Raw genomic sequence first — 23,728 nt, 5'->3', positions numbered from 1 at the left:
GAGAGGAAATGGCTCTTGGCCACACCCACATATTAATCTAAAGGAAAAAACTGAGGTGAAATCCATACAAGTAGAGAGTTTATTTGGGCCAGGTTTGAGGACTGCAGCCCGGGAGCACAGATTCAAGTTGCCCTGAATGTATGTTCGTATCAGCAATAGTTACAAGTGTGGTTGTTGTTTTTTTTTTGAGATGGAGTCTCACTCTTGTTGCCCAGACTAGAATGCAGTGGCATGATCTTGGCTCACCGCAACCTCCGTCTCCTGGGTTTAAGCAATTCTCCTGCCTCAGCCTCCCTAGTAGCTGGGATTACAGGCGCCTGCCACCACGCCTGGTTAATTTTGTATTTTTACTAGAGATAGGGTTTCACCATGTTGGCCAGACTGGTCTTGAACTCCTGACCTCATGATCTGCTCGCCTCGGTCTCCCAAAGTGCTGGGATTATAGGTGTGAGCCACTATGTGCAGCCTTACAAGTGGGTTTTTAAAAGAAAAAAGGAAGGCTGGACACAGTGGCTCATGCCTCTAATCCCAAGCACTTTGGGAGGCTGAGGCAGGCAGATCGCTTGAGCTCAGGAGTTCAAGACTAGTCTGGCCAAAATGGCAAGACCCCATCTCTACAAAAATACAAAAATTAGCCAGGCATGGTGCTGCACGCCTGTAGTCCCAGCCACTTGGGAGGCTGGAGTGGAAGGATCGCTTAAGCCTCGGAGGCGGAGGTTGCAGTGAACTGAGATAGCGCCACTGCACTCCTGCCTGGGCAACAGAGTCAAAACCTGTCTCAAAAAAAAAAAAAAGAAAGAAAGAAAGAAAGAAAAGGCCGGGCGCAGTGGCTCACGTCTGTAATACCAGCACTTTGGGAGGCTAAGGTGGGTGGATCACCTGAGGTCAGGAGTTCGAGACCAGTCTGGCCAACATAGTGAAACTCCATCTCCACTAAAAATACAAAAACAAAGAAAAAAAATTAGCTCGGCGTGGTGGCGGGCACCTGTAATTCCAGCTACTTGGGAGGCTGAGGCAGAAGAATCATTTCAACCTGGTTGCAGTGAGCTGAGATTGTCCCGTTGCATTCCAGCCTGGACAACAAGGGTGAAACAGGGAAAGAGGGAGGGAGGGAGAAAGGGAGGAGGGAGGGAGGAAGGCAGGAAGGAAGGCAGGCAGGAAGGAAGGAAGGAAGGCAGGAAGGAAGGCAGGAAGGAAGGCAGGAAGGAAGGCAGGCAGGAAGGAAGGCAGGAAGGCAGGCAGGAAGGAAGGCAGGCAGGAAGGCAGGCAGGAAGGAAGGCAGGAAGGAAGGAAGGCAGGAAGGAAGGCAGGAAGGAAGGAAGGAAGGCAGGAAGGAAGGCAGGAAGGCAGGCAGGAAGGCAGGAAGGCAGGCAGGAAGGCAGGGAGGCAGGGTGGGAGGGAGGGGCAATGGGAATGTGGGTCCTGATCCAGACCCCAAGAGAAGGTTCTTGGACTTCGTGTGAGAAAGAATTCGGGGTGAGTCCATAGAGTAAGGTGAAAGCAAGTTTATCAAGAAAGTAAAGAAATAAAACAAGGCTACTCCATAGGCAGAGCAGTGGTCTGGGCTGCTCAGCTGATTATACTTGTAATTAGTTCTAGTTCTTTGCTAAACAAGGGGAGGATTACCCACTAGTTTTCTGGGAAAGGGGTGGACAATTCCCCAGAACTGAGGGCTCCTCCCGCTTTTAGACCATATAGGGTAACTTCCTGAGGTTGCCATGGCATTTGTAAACTGTCATGGCACTAGTGGGAATGTCTTTTAGCAGGCTAATGTATTATAATTAGCATATAATGAGCAGTGAGGAAAACCGAGGTCACTTTCATCACCATCTTGGTTTCAGTGGGTTTTTGTGGCTTCTTTACCACATCCTTTCATCAGCAAGGTTTTTGTGACCTTGTGCTGACTTCCTATTTCATCCTGTGACTAAGAATGCCCTAACCTCCTGGGAATGCAGCCCAGTAGGTCACTGCCTCACTTTACTCAGTCCCTATTCAAGATGGAGTCACTCTGGTTCCAATGCCTTGGACAGGAGGAGGGTAAGGGATACAAGACTACATATTGGGCCGAGCGCGGTGGCTCAAGCCTGTAATCCCAGCACTTTGGGAGGCCGAGACGGGCAGATCACGAGGTCAGGAGATCGAGACCATTCTGGCTAACATGGTGAAACCCCGTCTCTACTAAAAAATACAAAAAAACTAGCCAGGCGAGGTGGCGGGCGCTGTAATCCCAGCTACTCGGGAGGCTGAGGCAGGAAAATGGCGTAAACCTGGGAGGCGGAGCTTGCAGTGAGCTGAGATCTGGCCACTGCACTCCAGCCTGGGCGACAAAGCGAGACTCTGTCTCAAAAAAAAAAAAAAGACTACATATTGGGTGCAGTGTACAGCGCTTGGGTGATGGGCGCACCAAAATCCCAGAAATTACCACTAACGAATTTATCCATGTAACCAAAAACCACTTGTATCCCCCAAAACTATTGAAAAACATTTAAAGAGGAGACAGTTCTTTACCAAGAATTTACATCAAAACCATGTAAACTGTAGATTGACTCTACATTGTTCTTTGTACCATGAATTCCAAAACCCTGAAGAAAATGGGCGAGGCAGCTATCAGGAGCAAAGTATCTTCAAATAACTGCCCTGGACATGGGTGGGGAAATGACTCAAGTTCCCACTCACATCTCTCTGGGCCTAATAAATTTTGCGAACCTCACAGGGCTCACACTGCTCGGCTGTTTTTCTTTTCATTCCAGGTTTAGATAAGGGAGGAATCATTAACAGGTCAGGTGGACCTGACCACCCCACAGTGCTCTTGTTTTGCTTTTGGCACAGGCAGTGTTTCTTGTCTGGGGAAGGGAGAGGGGTGCATCCAGTTGGTTGACACAGGACCTCCCAACCCTGGTGCCCACATGTGGTGTCTCCCTCTTCCTCTTTTGTGAAAAGCCACACCCCACCTTGGGCATGCCACCTGGCCGCGCGAACCCAAGTCTGCAGGGAGGGGCCAGAAAACGTGCATCTTCGAGTGTATCTTCCTTCAGGAGCCAGTTCCTTATTCTGTCCTCACTTGAGCTCCCTTCCAAGCTCCTACTAGATGGCCCCGAGGCAGAGAGGTTGCTGATCACACTTTGACATGCCTGGGGTGTAAACTTCAGAGACATGACAAGGTGCCTATGTGTTTTCTTACCAAAAACAGAATTTGACCTCGCCTATCAGAGAGTGCACGTGCCCAGGAAGGGCGTGCTCCTGGAGAAGCACAGGCAGAAGGCGTGAAAGCCGGGGCAGCAGAGGCTCTTCAGGACTCAAGGGGCTTCTGTCAGTTACACATTACCCTGAATAGACACTCCTCTTTTTATTTTTGATTTATTTGTTTATTTTGTTGAGACAGTCTCATTCTGTTGCCCAGGCTGGAGTACAGTGGCGTGATCTTGGCTCCCTGCAACCTTTGCCTCCTGGGTTCAAGCGATTCTCTTGCCTCAGCCTCCTGAATAGCTGGGATTATAGGCGTGAGCCACCATGCTCAGCTAATTTTTTGAATTTTCAGTAGAGATGGGGTTTCACCATGTTGGCCAGGCTGGTCTTGAACTCCCAACCTCAGGTGATCTGCCCGCCTCGGCCTCCCAAAGTGCTGGGATTACAGGTGTGAGCCACCATGCCCAGCCGATACCCCTCTTGTTAAAAACACCATAACATAATTTTAACTTATCATTTTAACTGTGTTTTTTAAAATAAATGTGCAGTTGATTTGTGGTAAGTATATTCACATTGTTATGAAACAGATCTCCAGAACCTTTTCATCTTGCAAAACTGAAACTCTATCCCCATTAAACAACTACTCCCCATTTTCCCTCCCCAAAGCCCCTGGTAACCACCATTCTACTTTTCTGCTTCTACGAGATTGGGCACTCACGATACCTCATGTAAGTAGGATCATGCAGTATCTGTCTTTTTATAACTGATTTCTGAAGACTTAGAGCATGTCTTCATGAGTCCTTCCTGTTGTAACATGGAACAAGATTGCCTTCCTTTCTAAGGCTGGATCATACTCCATTGTGCACACACCACATCTGGTTTACCCATTTATCTGTCAGCAGTCACTTGGGTTGCCTCTATTAATACCTTTGGCAGTTGTAAGAAATGCAGCTATGTGCATGGGTGTACAAGTATCTCGATGAGCCCCCACTTTCAATTATTTTGGATATGTACCCAGAAGTGGGATTGCTGGATCACATGGTAATTCAAATTTTTAATTTTTTTTAGGAATCACCATTCTGTTTTCCACAGTAGCTACACCATTTTACATTCTCACCAACAGTATATAAGAGTTTCAGTTTCTCCACATCCTCACCAACACTTGTTATTTTCTGGGTTGTTATTGTTGTTGTTTTTGGTAGTAGCCATCCTAACAGGTGTGAGGCGATCTCTCATTGTGGTTTTGATTTGCTTTTCCCTAATGATGAGTGATGTTGAGCATCTTTCCATGTTCGTGTTGACCATCCGTACATCTTTGGAGAAATGTCTATTCAAGTTCTTTCCTAATGAGACCACTCTCTTGGATCACAGAAAATGAGACCAGGCAGGCCATAAATAATATCCAGTGGTGTGCAGGAGCCAGCTTATGTATAATGTGAAAATAAATAATTCAAAATCAAAGCTGTTGGAAATTGGAATTATTGTGAGTCTTAAAGGAAGGTGCTTATAGGACCTTTAACTCCTCTCGCCTGGGCCGACAGGTGTGAGTCACTCCGCCTGGCCATGAATACACTCCTTTCAACTGGATTCTGATTCTTTAGATCATTTCAGGTTGCCAATAACCTCATCAAAATGAAAAACCGGCAGGCGAGGTTGCTCACGCCTGCAAACTCAGCACCTCAGAGGCTGAGGTGGGCGAATCACTTGAGCTCAGGAGTTAAGACTGGCCTGGGCGATGTGGTGAAACTTCATCTCTACAAAAAATACTAAAAAAAAAAAAAAAGCTAGCTGAGGGTGATGGCACATGCCCTTGTTCCCAGCTCCTCAGGAGGCTAAGGTGGGAGGATCACTTGAGCCTGAGTGGTCAGGGCTGGAGTGGGCTGTGATCATACCACTGCACTCCAGGCCGGGCAACAGCATGAGACCTTGTTTCAGGAAAAAAACAAAAAACAAAAAACACGACCAGAACAAAACCCACACTTTTGTGCCTCAAAAGACATTGTCAAGAAAGTAAAAAGATGAGCTGGGTACAGTGGCATGTGCCTATATTCCCAGAGACTTGGGAGGCTGAGGCAGGAGAGATAAGGAGTTCAAGTCCAGCCTGGGCAATGGAGATAGACTCCTTCTCTTAAAAAAAAAAAAAAAAAAAAAAGTGAAAAGACAAGAGACCAGAAGAAAAATTTTTGCAAATCATATATCTTATAAGGGTCTGGTATCCAGAATATATAAAGACCTCTTACAACTCAACAACAAAAGACAACCCAATTCAAAATGGGCAAAACACTTTTGAATAGATTATTTTCTCCAAAGAAGATATGCAAATGACCAAGAAGCACTTGAAAAGATACTTGGCATCATTACTCACTAGAGAAATGCAAATCAAAAACAAAATGAGGCATCATTTCACACATTAGGATGACTATCATACATAAAAAAAAAAAAAGGAAATTAACTAGTGTTGGTGGTCAGGTGAGGTGGCTCACACCTATAATCCCAGCACTTTGGGAAGCTGAGGTGGGTGGATCACTTTAGCCCAGGAGTTCAAGACCAGCCTGGGCAACATAGCAAAACCCTGTCTCTACTAAAAATAGAAAAATTAACCAGGTGTGGTGGTGCACACCTGTAATCCCAGCTACTCGGGAGGCCGAGGCATGAGAATTGCTTGAACTCAGGAGGTGGAGGTTGCAGTGACCTGAGATTGCACCACTGCTCCCCAGCCTGGGAGACAGAGCAAGACTCTGTCTCCAAAAAATAAAATAAAACAAATGTTGGTTAGAATGTGGAAAAATTAGAACTCTTGTACCTTGCTGATGGGAATGTAAAATGGTTCAGGTACTGAGGAAAACAGTTTGGTGGTTCCTCAAAAAGTTAAACATAGAATTACCATATGACCCAGCAATTCTACTCCTAGATGTATACCCAAAAAGAATGAAAAACATGTACTCAAGCAAATACACGTGCATATATGTTCATAGCAGCAGTATTTACAATTGCCAAAAGGGGGAAACAGCCCAAATATCCATCAGTGGATGAACAGATAGGCAAATTGTGGCACATACACAATGGAATACTATACAGCTATAAGAAGAAATGAGCCAGGCACAGGGGTGCATGCCTGTAGTCCCAGCTCCCCAGGAGGCTGAGGTGGGAGGATCACTTGAGTCCCAGAGTTCAAGTCTAGCCTTGGCAACATAGGGAGATCCTGTCTCTAAAAAGAAAAACAAACAAACAAACAAAACCAGAAGTACTGATACGTGCTACATGAGCTTCAAAAACATGCTGAGTGAAAGAAGCCAGACAGAAAAAGGTTGCATATTGTATGATTCCATTTATGTGAAAAATACAGAATAGGTAAATCCATAGAGAATGCAGATTGATGGTCTGGGAAAAGGCTCCTATGTTGTTGAACCTGCCCAGTTGTGGGTGTGCAGCCCAACTCTGACCTAAGTAAATTCCCAGAAGTCTTTCCTGTATTTTGAATTTGTAGTAACAGCTGTGGGCATTCTAGCAGCAGTTCGATGATCATATATGATACCGCAAACAGGACAAAAAAATGCAGATTGGTGGTTGCCAGGGACTGGGGGCAGGGGTAATGAGAAGTGACAGCTAATAGGCACCTTTTCCTTTTGGGGTGAAGAAATAGATGAAGTTATTCATTAATTGTGCAACCCTGTGAATATAGTAAATGCTGCCAAATTGTTCACTTTCAAATGGTTAATTTCATGTTATGCACATTTCACCTCAATAAAAAAAAGAAATCAATACTAGCCTGGGTAACACAGCAAGACTCTGTCTCAAAAAAATTTTTTTTAAAGACAACTATTTTGCTGGGACATCATTTATCTACAACTTAAAGAACTGTAAGCTCAAATGCAATGCAAGGGCAGGGCCCTGCTGAATCGGGAATAATATGCTTTAAGCAATGCAGTTTTCCATGAAAGTGCACATTTTTCTCCATGGTTTGAACTCTGCCGTGGTGAAAATGAGACAGGAATAATACAGGGTGATCGCAGGAGAATAGAAAATTCCAGGCAGCAGTTTTGCATGACTAGCAAAAGGAAACCATTGAAATAGCTGCAGAAGTAGGGGCCCTGAAAAACAGGATGTGGGCCAAGCTGGCTAAAGCCAACTGGAACCAATATAGCGCTGGATTTGACCTAGGTTTCACGTAGGACCTCATTATACGCTCATTAACATACTAAACCCTGCCAGGTTTGGTGGCTCACGCCTGTAATCCCAGCACTTTGGGAGGCTGAGGCGGGCGGATCACCTGAGGTCAGGAGTTCAAGACCAGCCTGGCCAACGTGGTGAAACCCCATCTTTACTAATAACACAAAAAAATTAGGAGGACATGGTGGTGCATGCCTGTAATCCCAGCTACTCGGGAGGCTGAGGCAGGAGAATCGCTTGAACCCAGGAGGTGGAGGTTGCAGTGAGTTGAGATCGCACCATTGCACTCCAGCCTGGGTAACAAGAGTGAAACTCCATCTCAAAACAAACAAACAAAAACATACTAAACCCACATCCACCAGTGCCATGACAGTTCCTGGGACATCCATATTTGGCATAAAAACAGGTAACACCACAATTTTGAGAAACCCTCACCTTTTTCCAGGAATCTTCATAAATATCCCACCCCTTGGTTAAAGAAACCCAGAAAGGTGGCAGCTCCAAAGCCCGCTGGATGCAACTCTCTTGCGTAGGCCCGAACTCTCCTTTCTTGAGTGTGTACCTTTTGCTTTGCAATAAATCTCTGTACTTTCACTATTTTCTGACTTGTCCTTGAATTCCTTCTAGCAAAGGGGTCAAGAGCCTGGACACCGCCTGGGGTTAAGGTCCCACTGGCGTTTGGGGACCTCCCCTAGCCCACTGGCATCAGAAACATTACACAAATCAGCTCACACTATAAATCAGCACCCGGCCCACCATCCGAGCCTGTTGAACATTTTCCAGCACATCACGGACTCTGGTACTACATCGGGCACCAGGTCCAGATAACACATCTTGCATCTCACCTGGGATCTTGAGGAACATGCTATGGAAGCCAGCAGCCCTATGGGGGCAGCCACACCACGTGAGCATCGGCCACACCCTTGGCGACCCTGGAACCAGACCATCCTCCAGCCCCTGTTGGTCTGGAAACCTGCAACGGCCCCATCACTTGGGAACTGGTTAGAAAAATGCAAAATCCCCTTGATTCCAGATCTGCTGAATCGGAACCTGCATTTTGGCCACATCCCTGGTGGTTCAAGCTCACATTTAAGTTCAAGAAGCTCTGCTCTGGGCTTTTCCTGAATGCGGCACACCAGTGATTCCTCCTGGCCCCAAGGCCTCTGTGCCCAACCAGGGCTGACTTACCCCTGGCCTTGCACAGCACCCCCAGGTCTCTCCTTGGTGTTGATGTGGGCGCTGGCTGACTGCCGACAGCACTCCGTGCCTGCTCTCCGACTCTGTCCCGCGTCTGCTTTTCCTCCTGGGATAATGTGGTGCTGGTGTTGATGAAAAGAGTCAAACTGTAAAATATTTTTAGAGATTTATTCTGAGCCAAATACGAGTGACCACGACCTGTGACACAGCCCTCGGGGGTCCTGAGAACATGTGCCCAAGGGGGTCAGGGTACAGCTTGCTTTTCTACATTATAGGGAGGCATGAGACATCGATCAAATACATTTAAGAAATACATTGTTTTGGTCCAGAAAGGTGGGACAGTTCAAAGGTAGGGGAGGGTTCTTCCAGGCTATAATAAATTTAAACACTTTCTGGTTGACGGTTGAATTTGTCTAAAGACCTGGGATTAAACAGAAAGGAATGTCTGTAAGATAAGAGGTTGTGGAGACCAAAGTTTTATCATGCAGATGAAGCTTTTAGCTAGCAGGTTTCAGAGAGAATAAGTTGCAAAATGTTTCTTATCGTCTTTAAAGTCTGTGTTGTTCATGCTGGAGAGATTTGATGAGGTATGTTCGAACCCCACTTCCACTATGGCCTGAAACAATCTCTCAGGTTAAGTTTTAAGAGCCCCGCCTGAGAGAAGTTCATTCAGATGGTTGTGCGGGCGGGCGGGGGTGGGGGGAACTTAGAATTTTATTTTTGGTTTACACTGGAGTGACAGTGGTGCAGGATGGGGCAGGTTTGTTCCCCTCCAGGCGAAGACAAGTGCTGGCTGCAGAGAGGTTTTATCTGCTGGTATTTGAGAAGCTTTCCCTGATGCAACAGGCCCAGGCAAGTTCAGGGTTCTGCTTTCTGCCAGGGAGAAAAGCTAAAGGGAGGGAGGGTCTGATCCCATCTCTGGCATCATGGTCCTACGAAATTGCTGGAAATGTTTTCCTCATTAACAGGTACTGCCCAACAAGAATAAATCTTCCCTCCCAGGTCTCCTATTGACTGCTGAGGGTGGGCCTGGGTTCCTGGGAACAAAGGAGGGGTGAGGTGGGACAGGGAGTTCAATCTTCATGATCACTTGGGTAATGCAAGAAAGGCTAACTAGCAGGGATAATGACAGCTGGGCTTTCTCTAGGGCTCTTTCTCCAGCTTAGTCATTGCCTGAAGTGTAATTGCCCGGATGGGTTCTTCCTGCCGGCTACACTGACAAAGTCAATTGACTGAAACCATGGCATTGCAGTAAAGAAAGAGTTTAATTGCTGTGAGGCCAGCCACGCCCTAAGGGAGAGGGAGTTACCCCTCAAATTAATCTCCCTGAAAGCTCAGAGGCCAGGGATTTTCTTTTTTTCTTTTCTTTTCTTTTTTTTTTTTTTGAGTTGAAGTCTCACTTTGTTGCCCAGGCTGGAGTGCAGTGGCACAATCTCAGCTCACTACAACCTCTGCCTCCCAGGTTCAAGTGATTCTCCTGCCTCAGCCTCCTGAGTAGCTAGGATTACAGGCATGTACCACCATGCCTGGCTAATTTTTGTATTTTTTTAGTAGAGATCAGGTTTCACCAAGTTGGTCAGGTTGGTCTTGAACTCCTGACCTCAAGCAATCCACACACCTTGACCTCCCAAAGTGCTGGGATTATAGGCGTAAGCCACTGCACCTGGCCAAGGTTAGGGATTTTCAAAGATAGTTTGGTGGGCAGCAGACTAGGGAATGGGTGCTATTGATTGGTTGGGGAATGCCATCATAAGGGTATGGAAAATGGTACTGGTGCTTGACACAGCAGGAGCATCACCATCTTGAACAAACACCACCATCCTAAGTTCCACTTAATTAAAAAACCCCTAAATCCAGCCCCAAAACATCAGCCTAATGGCTAACGTCAGCATAACCAGAAACATTAACCCTAAGATAAATCCCTCTCTGACCAGAAACATGCCAACCCCAAGGTAGTCTCCCCTGTGACCATAGACATTCCAACCCTGCAATAAACTTTCCCTCACATAGAAACATTCTGAACCTATGATAAGTCCCCTTTTTCAAAACCCTTAAATATTCTTAGTCTGTAAGAGAGAAGAACTCTCTGACCTAACTTGTCCAGAAGCCCCTCTCAGGTTTGTTTTCTCTAAAATAAACCTGTCCTTAACTGTCAAGCCACATTTTGTGTTTCTTTCTTCTTTCTTTAAGTCTTACCTTTGGTGCCACAACCCGGGATGGGTGCTGGCAGCAGAGGCTCTCTTGCAACCCAGGAGGCAGTGGGCAGCAGCAGCCCTCATCCTGAGCTAACTCCTGGATCCTGAGAGCCTCTGGAAACCCACCCTGTCTTTCTCTTACTTCACTTTTCAAGCGATTTGTGTAAGGAGGACAACTAATCTGAAGGAGAGTGCAAGGCTTGGGCCAGAGCTACTCTCTGATGGGCTCTCAAAACCCTCGGGTATCAGGAATCCACCTCCAACTGCCCACAACAGGTATTTCACTCTCTAGCCCTTGTTCCCTCTTCCTTCCTCTTCTCTCTCTCTTCCTCATGTGGCTCCAGTCCAGGAGGCCCTCTGCCAATTCCAACTGGAACATCCAACATTGGACAGTCATCCAGCCAACTGGGAAAATCTGCCTTCCCCTGGCTTTCTTGCAGTACCTGGGAAAATCAGATCTGCCGTCCTGGTCCTCAGAGGGCCAATGGGACTAAGCTAGAGGAAATCCTGGGGATGTCCAGTTTCTTCTCAGCTTAACTGTCCTCTTTAGAAAGAGGATACTGGATTTCTGTCTTTTGTCTGGGGATGCCTAGAACAAAAACAGACACACTCAGTTTCCTCTTACCAGCCCACATGGCTGCCAAAAAATCCCACATTCCTAGATCCTCCCCACTGGGCTGTCTCCTTTGGAACCTCACCAAACTTGGCTTACAGGGGAACCTAAAGCCAAAGCATTTAGTTTTTTATTGCAACACAGCCTGGCCCTAATACAAATGAAATAATGACAGTTGATGGCCTGAAAATGGCACCTTTGACTTTCAAATTCTCAGGGACCTTAACAACTTTATAACCAAGAATAGCAAATGGCAAGAGATTCCCTATATTTGGGCTTTCTTCTATCTTAGATCCCAACCCTCCCTATGCCAAGCTTGCACCCCTCATGAAATCCCTCTTCTTAATGAAAATCCTCCCTGAGTCTTTCCTTCCTCTGGAATTCCTTCCTCCGAAACCCCTTTTGACCCTGCAGATAAACCCCCGCCCCGTATTCACAACCCTCTGCATCTGCTCCTCACCCACCCAAACCCTCCACCCAGCTGGCCCCTCCTGCTCCCAAGCCTTTAACGCCAAACCCCCTCCCTCCTCCTTCTCTACCTATTACCTGTTTGAAAACTACTTCAGCCACCCCGGGTGGTGGCTCAGCATCTGGCCAACTGCCGCTCTCCCCCACGTTCTTCACCTGTTACCCACTCAAAAACTACTTCAGCCAGGTGCGGTGGCTCATGCCTGTAATCCCAGCACTTTGGGAGGTGAAGGTGGGTGGATCATGAGGTCAGGAGACTGAGACCATCCTGGCTAACACAGTAAAACCCCGTCTCTACTAAAAATACAAAAAAATTAGCCAGGCGTGGTGGCATATACCTGTAGTCCCAGCTACTCGGGAGACTGAGGCAGGAGAATTGCTTGAACCCAGGAGGCAGAGGTTGCAGTGAGCCAAGATTGCGTCAACTGTACTCCAGCCTGGGTGATAGAGCGAGACTCTGTCTCAAAAACGACGACAACAACAACAAAAACTACTTCAGCCAGTCCAGTCACCCCTGCCATTCTTCCTCTCTGGAAAGTGGTTGGGATTAAAGGCATTGCTTGCATTCATGTCTTTTTCTCTATCTCTGATTTGTCACAAATCAAACAGCATCTGGGATCTTTCTCTGAACATTCCTCTCATTATCGCAAGAAATTCCTGCCCATAATTCAATCCTTTAATTTAACTTGGCATGACATTTATATAATTCTAACCTGCACCCTCACTTCTGATGAAAAAGAGTGCATCTGGAGTTTAACTGAAACACACACAGATAAACTCCATAATTAAGCCCCCATACAAAATCCAGTGGCTAATGATGCAGTTCCCCACCATAGACAAAAATGCCCATAAGGCAACTAATTATGAAAAACTTAGAGGAATTACACAAGAGCTCCAGGAAAATCCTGCCCTTTTCTTATCACACCTCACTGAAGCGATGCTAAAACATACCATTTTGGACCCAGAATCTAGAGAAGGTCAAACTTTTCTCCACCTCCAATTTATTTCCCAATCCGCCCCAGATATCCAGAAAAAATTACAAAAATTAGAGGAAGGTCTCCAGACATCTTTGTGGGACCTCGTAAATGCAGCCTTTCATGTCTTTAACAACAGAGACGAGGAACAAAAAATTTAAAAAGACAAGCATCTCTGTTTAAAATACCAGATGCTTGCCCCTGCTGTCCAAAAGTCAATTACACAAAAGCCTCCCAACAACCCAAAAGAAAATTTCCCCACCTCTCTGGGAGTCTGTTTCCGATGTGGCAATCCTGGACACTGGCCAAAGGCTTGTCCTAACTCCCGGCTGTCCACCAAACTGTGCCCAACTTGCAGTCTTTGGGGACACTGGAAAATGGACTACCCACAACAGGAACACCCTCCCTGTTTGGGTGCCGCTCATAATGAAGCCCCCTGACCATCACAGGAGGAAATCTCTTCACTGCTGGTGCTGCCCACGGAGGACTGAGGGTGCCCAGGATTCTTCACCCCGACATCTAGTGAGTCCGTGGAACCCAGGGTAATTTGGATGTTATCCATTAAGATTATTTCCTTTCTTTTAGATACTAGGGTGAGCCTATCAGTATTTTTTTTTTTTTTTTTTTTTTTTTTTTTTTGAGACGGAGTCTCGCTCTGTCGCCCAGGCTGGAGTGCAGTGGCGCTATCTCGGCTCACTGCAAGCTCTGCCTCCTGGGTTTACGCCATTCTCCTGCCTCAGCCTCCCGAGTAGCTGGGACTACAGGCGCCCGCCACCTCGCCCGGCTAATTTTTTTGTATTTTTAGTAGAGACGGGGTTTCATTGTGTTAGCCAGGATGGTCTCGATCTCCTGACCTCGTGATCCGCCCGTCTCGGCCTCCCAAAGTGCTGGGATTACAGGCTTGAGCCACCGCGCCCGGCCAGCCTATCAGTATTAACTGAATATGAAGACCCATTAGAACATTCATTCGTTTCTGTTGGCATGAAGGGCATACAAGAAACCAAACACTGCCACTATACTCCTCATTTCAGTGAGTCACCCTCACTCACTGTTTTTTGGTCATTCCTCACTGTCCCACTCCTTTATTAAGAAGGGACATTCTACACAAACTAGGGGGAATCATTCATTTATCGGTCCTACACCAAAGCCACTCTTATTTATTATTATGTCAAGAACAGAACCCCTCCTCAGACATTCAACATCAAACAGACTTAAATCCCAAATTCCTCAGCCAAGTAAACCCCATAGTATGGAACACTGACTTCTCCATAATAACTACCCACCATTCTGTAATCCAAATTTCACTGAAGAATCCTAAGCACTATATAGTGGTCCCACAATATCCCCTCAATCCTGAATGGATTACGGGGACTCAAGCCCATCATCTCCCAACTTTTGGTTGCCAATATTTTAATCGCCACCCATTCTCCCCACAATAATCCTATTCTCCCAATAAAAAATGGGATGGCTCCTATAGACTGGTTCAGGATTTATGACAAATCAACTCCGCTGTTGTTTCTGTTCATCCTGTTGTCCCAAACCCCTATACCCTCCTATCATGAATTCCTCCCAACACTAGCCACTTCTCTGTATTAAGCCTTAAAGATGCCTTTTTTTTACTATCCCTCTACATCCCTGCTCTCAAAATCTTTTTGCTTTCACTTGGACTGATCCTGACACAGGCTGCTCCCAACAACTCACCTGGACTGTCCTCCCCCAGGGGCTTAGGGACAGCCCTCACTATTTTGGTCAGGCACTTCAGTTAGACCTCTCCCAACTACCTCTACAACATAGCATTTTGCTTCAATATGCGGATGATTTACTCCTTTGCAGCCCTTCCCTAAAATATTGTATTCAACACACCACCAAGCTTTTAAATTTTTTGGCTGAATGTAGGTACTGGGTATCCAAAAGAAAGGCCCAATTAACATCTCCAAACATTTCATACCTAGGACTAATCATAAGGCCAAATACCCAGGAAATTCCGTCAGCACGAAAGCAACGTGTTCAACAAATCCCATTTCCTAAAACAGAAAGGGACTTACTTTCCTTCCTCAGATTAGTGGGATATTTCTGAATATGGATAGCAAATTTTGCCATTATCGCTAAACCCCTTTATTAACACAATAAAGGAAATTTTGACCAATTACTCACTCCCACCCCAGACCTTTTATCATGCTTTCTTGCACCTAAAATGTGCCTTATTAGAGGCTCCCGCTTTAGGCCTTCCAAGCCCCCTAAGACCTTTTCATCTATATTTACAGAGTTCTCATAATCAGGCCCTCAGGCTACTAGCCCAACCCATGGGAAACTCCCTCCAACCAGTGGCATATTTTTCAAACAACTAGACCCCATTTATAAAAGCTAGCCCCTTTGCTTAAAATTTTTGGCCACAGGCCAGGCGCAGTGGCTCACGCCTGTAATCCCAGCACATTGGGAGGCCAAGGCGGGTGGATCACGAGGTCAGCAGATCGAGACCATCCTGGCGAACATGGTGAAACCCTGTCTCTACTAAAAATACAAAAAAATCAGCCAGGCGTAGTGCCGGGCGCCTGTAGTCCCAGCCACTCAGGAGGCTGAGGCAGGAGAATGGCGTGAACCCGGGAGGCGGAGCTTGCAGTGAGCCGAGATCATGACACTGCACTCTAGCCTGGGTGACAGAGCAAGACTCTGTCTCAAAAAAAAAAAAGAAAATTTTGGCCACAGCTTCAATAATTAGGCACAAAAGCTCATATTCTATGAACCTCTTCAGGTATTTCCTCCTTCTCACAGTCTACAAGATATGGTCAGCCATAAGTCGCTCACCCCCATCTCATCCTCTCATGTGCAAGCCCTGTATTCAACTCTCCTTTAACCCTCTATCTCTCTTCATGATACCCCCTGCCAATCCCACCACTCTTACCTTTAACGCCAATTTAAAACCCCGACCAACACTCATGCTCTAATCTAATTGAAAGTTCTCTCACCATGTTTACCTCCTTACTTCCACTCACATAAAAGGAGCCCCAGATTAGTTTATAGATGGGAGTGCATCAAAAAACCCTCCCTTCAAAGCAGGATATGCCATCATTGAAGGGTATCATGGTAATATCCACTTTCTCCCACCTAGAAAAGTCACAGAGGCTGCTCCCTTGCCTCTGGGCACATCCTCCCAACAAGCAGAACTAGTTGCCCTAACAAGAGAACTAGCTCTAGCAAAAAACACACAAGTTAATATATACACTGATTCTAAATATGCCTACAACATTCATTCCAATGCTCAAATTTGGAGTGAGTGGGGCTATCTCACGGCTCAGGGAACCCCTATCATTAATGGAAAATCCATCCATCGTCTATTAACGGCAGCTCTACTTCCAGGAAAGGTTGCAGTTACCCATTGCAACAGACATCAATCAGACAAAAGCCATATTTCTTTAGGGAACTATGAGGCTGACTTGGGGAAAACATGCCTCAACCAATCACCTAATTCCCCAATATCTATTTCCCCTCATACAACATATTCCCTCTTTTTATCCAGAACACCAAACACAACAACTAATCATGGTGGGGGCAAAATTCAAACCCCCCCATACTAGTTCATACAAAACAAATTAGTCCTACCTGACCCTGAATGAACAACTCTTCTATGGGACATTCACAACCTCTTCCACACTAGCCATTCCTCTCTACACCATTTCTTAAGTTTCCATATACTCTTAACCCCAGATATAAAGGAAGAGTTAAAAGCCATTTCCCATCAATGCTCTATTGAACAAAAAGTTTCACCCCGCTCCAATACTAAACCCCCTTCTTTCCCAACCCAGCAAGCCAGGGGACACCTTCCAAGACAGGATTGGCAAATTGATTTTACCCATACGCCCCCAGTAAAAAGGGTTCAATTTCTTTTAGTTCTGGTTGACACCTTTTCGAGATGGGTTGAGGCCTTTCCCACAACAAAGAAGCTTCTAATGTCGCTTCCAAATTAATAACAGAAATCCTCCCTGGGTTCAGTGTGCCTCTTTCTTTTCAATCTGATAATGGTCCTGAATCCATTTCTCAAATTACTCAAACACTGGCAGGAGCCCTACAAATCACCTGGAAGCTATGCATCCCCTACCGACCTCAGTCTTCAGGAAAGGTTGAGAAAATGAATGGCATTCTAAAAAACACCCTTACCAGGTACTCACTCCAGACACATAAAGACTGGGTTACACTTTTGCGTTTAGCCCTTCTAAAAATTTGAGCGCTCCTATGTAAGCCTCTAATGCTCAGACCCTTTGAACTCATGTATAGGAGACCACTGCCCCTTTTGCTGCACGTCAGGGTCAAGCCCCACCTCTACCAACCCCTCTCGCTTCCCCTCTTCTGCATACCATCCACCATTTCATTTGGGAACATGCTGACAAATACCTGCCACAACCCATCACCAACTCCTCTAATCCCTTCCTACAGCTAGGAGACTGGGTTCTAGTAAAAGATCTCAGCCCTACCCCCAATCTCCACTTCACACCTAAATGGAAGGGACCTTATCAAATCATCCTTACTACAGCCACAGCATCAAAACTCCAGGGACTCCCCAACTGGTTTCATTTCACTTCTCTCAAGAAAACAGACTTCCCTTCACCACATACCCAACCAACCAAATCTAAAACCTCTTCAGCCTTCTCTTGTAGCTCCATGACACTGACTTCCGTTTGCCTCACCCAAATCCCAGAGGAAAACGAGGAGGAGTCCACATAAGCCGCTTATGTCTCTTTCTCTCCCAAACTTCCATCACTTCCTAACCAGCCTTACTACAGACCTTCAGTGGTACCCTTACGAAACTCCCATTGTACATCCTGATCAGCTCCTCACTGTTCTGTGGGACCTATGGCTTCAAGGAGCTTTCTAGCACTTTACTCCTACCCAAATAACTTTTTTCTCTTTTTGCTTGTTTCTTTTCTTTTCTTTCTTTCTTTTTTTTTTTTTTTTTTTTTTTGGTGGTTTGTTTTTTTGTTTTTTGTTTTTTTTGAGATGGAGTCTCGCTCTGTCCCCCAGGCTGAAGTGCAGTGGTGCCATCTCGGCTCACTGCAAGCTCCGCCTCCCAGGTTCACGCCATTCTCCTGCCTCAACCTCCCGAGAAGCTGGGACTACAGGCACCTGTCACCACGCCCGGCTAATTTTTTGTATTTTGTAATTTTTGTATTTTAAGTAGAGACAGGGTTTCACTATGTTAGCCAGTATGGTCTTGATCTCCTGATCTCGTGATCCGCTCACCTCAGCCTCCCAAAGTGCTGGGATTACAGGCGTGAGCCACCGCGCCTGACCTACTTGTTTCTTTCAATATAAATTTCCTGATCACATCAACCTCACCAATACAACCACTCCCCGCTGCTCAAACTAGAATGTGCTATAAACCTTACACAATCTCTCTTGCAGCAAACTAACTGTTCCTTTGCTTCGGAGTCCCGGATGTGCTTACTACTGTCTTCTCCAGCTTACACAGCCCTTCCTGCATCCCTTCATGACCTTTTAACAAGAAACATAACCCTAATCTATCAACTCCAAATGGAGCTTCCTTTTTGGAAAAAGCTGACGTGCTGGTCGGCAGTTATCCCATTTCCAGGGCAGATCACGCCAACAAATTATTTCAAACCTGTTACAACTCCCTACCACCCCTGAAGTCCCAAGGCCCTCTCATTGAAGGGCCCATAACTGAACACACCCCCCTTTTACAACAAGACTCACTTTGCTTTTCAGCCTCTGGGGGAAGTTTCCCTGTAGGGTCCTTAACGTCTAACCAATGCAGCCACATTATCATTGTTAAGCACCCCTCTGACCATCAAATTAACCGGGTTGACTACTAAGTACTGCCTGAAGCAAACGGAGCATTCCTGCAATGGCTTGTTTTACAGCCTCTCTCCTGACCTAACCTCTGCTTCCCCTAGTGCCCACCTTTTTCTGTGGCTCAATATCAATGGTGCAACATCCGACCGGATTAAATGTGTAAAAAAAACTCCTCCGGACGGGCGCAGTGGGTCACACCTGTAATCCCAGCACTTTGGGAGGCCGAGGCGGGTGGATCACCTGAGGTCGGGAGTTCAAGACCAGCCTAACCAACATGGAGAAACCCCATCTCTACTAAAAATAGAAAATTAGCTGGGCATGATGGTGTGTGTCTGTAATCCCAGCTACTCGGGAGGCTGAGGCAGGAGAATCACTTGAACCCGGAAAGCAGAGGTTGTGGTGAGCCAAGATCACGCCATTGCCCTCCAGCCTGGGCAACAAGAGTGAAACTCTGTCTCAAAAAACAAAAACAAAAACAAAAACAAAAAAAACCCTCCTCCTGTACTCCTCCTATATCTCTACTATAGTAGGTGTATCTCCTTGGTCTCCTCCTTGTCCACCTGGAGTAAAGAACCACAGGAAAGAAAAAATATCCCATCTTTAATTCACTTATTTTCTTTCCATATCTTTGCCTATATTTATGACAAAGGCTTATTCTTTTTGTGTGGCACCAACACATATCTTTGTCTCCCCACCGACTGAACCGGAACCTGTACCCTAGTTTTTATTTCTCCCTCCATTGGCCTAGTTCCTCCTGATCAGCCTTTACCCATCCTATCCATCCAGTATGTTAGAAAAAGGAGGGCCATCCAAGTCATTCCTTTAATGGCTGCCTTAGGTATAACCTCTGGGACTGGGTTGGGAGCAGGAGGATTAGCCACCTCCTTAACATACTTTAAAGCTCTGTCAACAAAACTGCAGAATTCATTAGAAGACATGGCCCAAAGCCTTATACAAGTCCAAGACCAATTAGACTCCTTGGTTGAAGTAGTCCTCCAAAATAGACAAGGATTAAATCTTATAACGGCTGAAAACTGGGGCCTCTGCCTCTCACTGGGTGAAGAATGTTGCTTCTGTCTCAACCAATCGGGTCTAGTAAGAGACGCTGCTAAAAAAACTTAAAGAAAGGGCTAAAAAGCTAAGAGAATACCAAGACAGCCAAGTAAATTCTTGGTTTAAACACAAAATCCTAACATGGGTCATCCCATTCCTGGGCCATCTCCTAATAATATGCCTAGGACTAACGTTCTTACCCTGTTTAATTAACCTTTTTCAAAGATTTTTTAACCAACAGGATCATGGCAATCTCACAGCCAATTACCCAAAAACATCTACAAACAGAGTTACTCCTGTAATCAATCCAAAATCAAAGAACTCTCTGTCTCCCGTGCCCCAGCCCCAGCCCTCAGCAGGAAGTAGCCAGAAAGAACACACCACCCCTCATCCTTTTTATAACTATAGGGACTGAATTGACAGAGCAGGAGCATTGCCATCTTGAACAAACACCACCATCCTACGTTCCTGTTGATGCATGAAAAACTGCCTAAATCCAGCCCCAAAACATCAGCCTAATGGCTGATGTCAGCATAACCAGAAACATTCCATTGCTAAGATAAACCCCTCTCTGACCAGAAACATGCCAACCCCAAGATAGGCTCCCCTCTGACCAGAGACATTCCAACCCCACAATAAACTTTCCCTCACATAGAATCATACCAAACCTATGACAAGCTCACCCACCTTCCAAAACCCTTAAATATCCTTAGTCTGTAAGAGAGAAGGGCTCTCTGACCTAACTCATCCAGAAGCCCCTCTCAGGTTTGTTTTCTCTAAAATAAACCTGTCCTTAACTGTCAAGCCACATTTTGTGTTTCTTTCTTCTTTCTTTAAGTCTTACAGTGCTGAGTCCTCCTCTGGGTGGGGCCACAGGATGGGTTGAGTCATGAGTCCAAGTAGAGTTAGCCATCATCAGAAATACAAGTCTGAGACATCTCAAAAAGTGAATCTTAGGTTCTACAATAGTGATGTTACTTATGGGAGTAATTGGGGAAGTTATAAATCTTGTGACTTCTGGAAAAATGGCTGGTAATCATTTACCTGTGCCTACATCTTAGCAGAATTCAGGCCCCTCTCATAATCCTAACCTTGCGGCCTTTCATTAGTTTTACAAAGGCGGTTTAGTTTTGAGAAGGGCTATTACCATCCTTGCTTTAAGGTTAAGCTCTAAACTAAATTTCTCCCAAAGTTAGCTTGGCGCATACTCAGGAATGACCAAGGGCAGCCTGGAGTTTAGAAGCAAGACAGAATCAAGGATGTCAGATTTCTCACACTGTCATAATTTTTGCAAAGGCAGTTTTAGAAGCACTGGATCTCATTTAAGCCTCAATATCACCCAATTTTAGATGAACCTGCAGCTGAGTGAGGTCAACATTTTCTCAGAGTAATATAAGGATAAATAATGGGCCAGTGCAGTGGCTCACGCCTGTAATCCTGACACTTTGGGAGGCCAAGGCAGGCGCATCACCTGAGGTCAAGAGTTCAAGACCAGCATGGCCAACATGGCAAAACCCCATCTCTACTAAAAATACAAAAATTAGCCAGACATGGTGGCACGTGCCTGTAGTCTGAGTTACATGGGAGGCTGGGGCAGGAGAATCACTTGAACACAGGAGGTGAAAGTTGCAGTAGGCCAAGATCACACCATTGCACTCCAGCCTGGGTGAGAGAGCAAGACTCCATCCCCCACTCCCCCAAAAAAGGAGAAATGACAGAGTCCACTTATCAGCCTTCTGGCCAAGATCAAGTATAATAAACAATGGAGCCATAGTTGGAACCCAGTCTCTCTCTTTCCAGAGTCTCGTCGTTCACAAACCTGGTCATCGGGACCCACCTTCTTCTCCTTTCCTTGGAGATTCAAAGCCATCCCCTTGGCTTGTCTACCATAAGATGACTTGATAAACACACAGATGCCTTCATCAATATCACTTCACTATGCCCAGGAGATTCTTGTCCTGCAAGACAAATGCTGCAAATAACTTTATGGTTCACTCCAGGAACTTCCTGGAAAGATTCATCAGCTCTTCAATAAAAAGCATCCAATGATAGCTTAGACTCAAAACTCATTCAACTCACCACCAGCAAATCCTCATCATGCTGTGTTCACTTATGTGAAAGGATTACATCATGACTTGCTAATTCCAAGGAGGCTGAAAGACTCATCTGAAACTACATGTTTTGATCTTCAAAAATATGGACTGGGTGTGGTGGCTTACACCTGTAATCCCAGCACTTTAGGAGGCAGAGGCAGATGGATCACAAGGTCAGCAGTTCGAAACCAGCCTGGTCAACATGGTTGAACCCTGTCTCTACTAAAAATACAAATATTAGCCAGGTGTGGTGGCACATGCCTGTAATCCCAGCTACTGGGGAGGCTGAGGCAGGAGAATTGCTTGAACCTGGGAGTTGGAGGTTGTGATGAGCCAAGATCGTGCCACTGTACTCCAGCCTGGGCGACCGAGCGAGACTCTGTCTCAAAAAACAAACAAACAAACAAACAAAAAAGAATAAATACCCCAATGTTCTTCTCTCCTACTCTGAGACCCTGCTAGTGAAACCGCCACTGCAAAATTATGACTGAGATGGTGAAAGAGATCTGACCTAACCAACTCCATCTTCCCTTCTGACCTCCAAGCTGTTCTTGTTCATTCCTGGGCATGGGCTTTGAACTAACCTGGGGAGGAACTTACAGTTTATAGTTTAGAAAAAAGAAGATAACAGTCCTTTTCTCAAGGTAGACCCCCTTCTTGTTAGCCAAAAGATTAGAAATTATGGTTGAGCAGTCATGCAGCTGAGGATTCAAGATTCTGACCCTCCCCAAACTACTCCTAGGCATAACATCACTGTTGTAAAACCTAAGGTCAGTGCCTGAGACATTTGCAGACCCCACATCTGATGGATCAGCTGGCACCACCCAGATCGATAAACTGGCTCATCTCATCTTGTGGCCCCCACCCAGGAACTGACTCAGCACAAGAGGACAGCTTTGACTCCCTGTGATTTCATCTCTGACCAATCAGCACTCCTGGCTCACTGGCCCCTCCCCACCCACCAAATTATCTTTAAAAACTCGATCCCCAAATGCTCGGGGAGACCAATTGGAATAATAAAAAACTCTGGTCTCCCACACAGCTAGCTGTATGTGAACTACTCTTTCTCTACTGCAATTCCCCTGTCTTGAAAAATTGGCTCTGTCTGGGCAGCAGGCAAGGTGAACCCACTGGGTGGTTACACTAGGGCCCTGCAATAGGAGTGCCTTTCACTCCCCTGGTAAGCACCAACTTTGTCTTGTGTACAGGCAGTGCCAACTCCATGGGCCTGTGACCTGTGCAGTTTCCAGGATCCTGCCCACAGAAGGGCAACTTCATATCTGGCCTGGCACAGGGTAAGCACTCAGAAAATGCCAGCTATTAGCTAGTGACAATGTCCTAACCCCACCACATCTGGCAAATCCTTTTCCTCATGGAGCCTGGATTCTGGACTCTCCTCCAACAAGTAATTGTTTCTAGACCCACGTGCTTCATTCAGAAAGTGGTCCACCTTTCCCCCAAATCTTCCCCTGCTATAGCTTTTCCTATGTGCAAGGCCTAAGCCTCAGCTGCGTGCTGAGCTGACCCTTGGATACAGCCTGACTCTGTGCCAGGAGCCTGGCAGGCTCTGGGGAAAATGCCTGGTAGAGTGGTCCCTGGAACTTACGATCTCTGCAGAGACTGTGGCATCCCAAAGACCCGCTTAGAAGGCTATAGGAGCAGAAGGAGGTGACCCTGTGGGGTGTGGGCTGCATACAGGCAGAAGCAGGAGGCCAGGCAAGAGGGAACGGTGTGGAACAGTACGGAACATGGAGCCTGGATTCTGAACGCATGCTGCATTTGCTGGGGTGAGGAAGGCAAAGAGAACTCTGGAAAAGAGGTCACGGAAGAGGTGACAAAAGGTCACTGAGGGGAGACAGATGGAAAGGGAAAGGCGCATGGCGGTTAATGAGTGGAGGGTCACAGGAGAGGGCTGGGAGGGGATGCTTCCATTTTCTCCCAGATAAGCACATAGCATCAAGTTTAGAGACGCAA

At 46.1% G+C, this 23,728-nt stretch overlaps 1 protein-coding gene and 1 non-coding gene across 5 annotated transcripts in view; one reads left to right on the top strand and one right to left on the bottom strand.

The window, feature by feature from the left end:
* The window catches only part of LOC105479122 (solute carrier family 2 member 5), a 62,527-nt gene extending 40,388 nt beyond the window's left edge, over positions 1-22,139 (bottom strand). Inside the window, exons 1-4 of one of the 4 annotated variants that reach the window (XM_011736943.3) lie at positions 21,741-22,139; positions 21,499-21,619; positions 11,192-11,337; positions 8,545-8,699 (exon numbers count right to left, since the gene is read on the bottom strand). The gene's annotated coding sequence lies outside the window, so the exon portion shown is untranslated. The remainder of the gene's footprint in view (positions 1-8,544; positions 8,700-11,191; positions 11,338-21,498; positions 21,620-21,740) is intronic. The other 3 variants (XM_011736949.3, XM_011736956.3, XM_011736965.3) reach the window with 3 other exon arrangements.
* LOC112426426 (small Cajal body-specific RNA 16) lies at positions 6,563-6,732 on the top strand. The gene has a single exon (XR_003017727.2). It is a non-coding gene; the product is annotated as a small Cajal body-specific RNA 16 (non-coding RNA).
* Positions 22,140-23,728: the final 1,589 nt, after the last annotated feature.

This window comes from Macaca nemestrina, chromosome 1, assembly GCF_043159975.1.
Source record: "Macaca nemestrina isolate mMacNem1 chromosome 1, mMacNem.hap1, whole genome shotgun sequence".
Taxonomy (NCBI): Eukaryota; Metazoa; Chordata; class Mammalia; order Primates; family Cercopithecidae; genus Macaca; species Macaca nemestrina.
This window is presented reverse-complemented; position numbering and strand designations above follow the sequence as displayed.